Source organism: Stegostoma tigrinum, chromosome 1, assembly GCF_030684315.1.
Source record: "Stegostoma tigrinum isolate sSteTig4 chromosome 1, sSteTig4.hap1, whole genome shotgun sequence".
Lineage (NCBI taxonomy): Eukaryota > Metazoa > Chordata > Chondrichthyes > Orectolobiformes > Stegostomatidae > Stegostoma > Stegostoma tigrinum.
Window position 1 is genome coordinate 181,750,500 of NC_081354.1, and position 1,934 is coordinate 181,752,433.

The following is a 1,934-nucleotide window of genomic DNA, read 5'->3' on the forward strand; positions in this document are numbered from 1 at the left end:
AAACCCTGGAACTTTCTTTCTAACAGCACCTTGGGTATTCCTACAACATGTGGACTACAATGACTCAAGTATATGGCTCACTGCCACCTTCTCGAGGACAATTTGGGATGAGTAACATGTATTGGTGTGACCAATAAGCTCTCACAGCTTAGAGTAGAGAAGGCTGGGCTCTCATTGAGGCGTACAAACTTCCGAGGCACATAGGCAGGGTAGACAGGGGGAAATGTTTCCCCTTAGTCTCTGGGTCAATAACCAGGGGAAACAGTTTTAACAGTAACGAGCATGAGGTTTAGAAGGGTTAAGATTAGGATTTTGAGGAAAAAATGCAGACAGTAGTAGGTATCTGGAACTCACTGCCTAAACAGAAATTTGAGGCAAGAATCCTCCAGAAATTACAAATCTATTTAGAAGAAGACTTGAAAGCAGAACATCCTCTGTCTCAGGAGCAGATATTATATCAAAATTTGGGTAAGAAAGAAAGAATCAGGGCTTGCTCCATCTGATACTTTGCATTGGCATTGGTATTCAGCATCCCAGGGGAGTTTTGGCAACACATGGTTTAAAATTGATATGATACTGAAAAGATTAGCAAAGTTCCTGAGCAAGAATGATGTACAGATTCATGACGTGGTCAATATTTAAGCTGTCGTGGAGCGCTGGTCACTTGGAGATCTTCAACACTAAGAAAAGGCACGTTGGATTATTGTAGCCATGCTGGGCAAAAACAACCACTTAACTACTCTATTCCTATTTTTCATCTCTTCTCCATAGCCTTGTATCCCTTGGCATTACAAATACACACCTAAATACTTCTGAAATGTTATGAGAACTTCTGCTTCTCCCATCCTTATAGACAGTGAGTTCCAAACTCCCACCATCCTCTGCATAAGAAAGTTTTGCATCACATCTCCTCTGCCCTTCACCTTAAGTCCATGTCGTCTGGTGATCCCTCCTCATCCCTCCTTCCTGTTCACCCTATCCATGCCCCTCATAATTTTATACATCTCAACCATGTCCCATCCTAGTCTCCTTTTGCTGTAAGGGAAACAGTAAGGAATCATGAAATGATGGGCTGGTTCTTCAAAGTCCAATGATGATGGGTCTGGTTTCAGAAAGTTCAAGTCAGAAGTGTAGGTGGCTGATGTAATATTCAATTGCCCTGTGCTCAACTGTGTTTGCCTGCTTACTATTACTGCTCACTGTGTTTGATTGGTTAAGCCTGGGTGAAGACTCAGAAGCAACAAACTAGGCTGTGGATAGGCCTGGATAACAAAGTGTGGAGCTGGATGAACACAGCAGGCCAAGCAGCATCTCAGGAGCACAAAAGCTGACGTTTCAGGCCTAGCCCCTTCAACAGAGAGGCCTGAGCTGTGAGCATGAGTGCGGATATTTTGTGGAGATTATTTTAAAATATTGTTAGTCATGTTCACGCGCACATAGAAACTAGTGTCACATCTAAGGAGATTTGAAACAAAAAGACAATTACAAATAGGAACAGAAGAAAGGCCATTTGGCCCCTCAAGTCTGCACCACTGTTCAGTGGGATCATCCTGACCCAACATTCCTCACATCTATTTTCCCGTCCTTTCACTGTAACCCATGATTCCCCGACTGATCAAGAATCTACCTATCTCAGCGTTATATGTACAAAAGGACTCTAATCCCACAGTTCTCTGTGGCAAGGAGTTTCAAAGACTCACAACCCTGCTTTGAATTATGCAGCATGGTCCTACTCATCTATGCTGACCAGATATTCCAATCTGACCTAATCCTCTGGCAGCTTGTTCCATACAAGCACCACCCTCTGTGTAAATATGTTCACCTTCTGGTGCTTTCTAAATCTTTCCCCCTCTCCACCTTAAACCTGCACCCTCTAGTTTTAGAACATAGAACATAGAACATTACAATGCAGTACAGCCCCTTTAGCCCTCGAT

The 1,934-nt window shown here is 43.1% G+C and overlaps 1 non-coding gene across 1 annotated transcript; it reads left to right on the forward strand.

Moving 5' to 3' along the window:
• The first annotated feature begins 539 nt into the window (after window positions 1-539).
• LOC125460124 (U6 spliceosomal RNA) lies at window positions 540-642 on the forward strand. Its single transcript, XR_007249186.1, has one exon. It is a non-coding gene; the product is annotated as a U6 spliceosomal RNA (small nuclear RNA).
• Window positions 643-1,934: the final 1,292 nt, after the last annotated feature.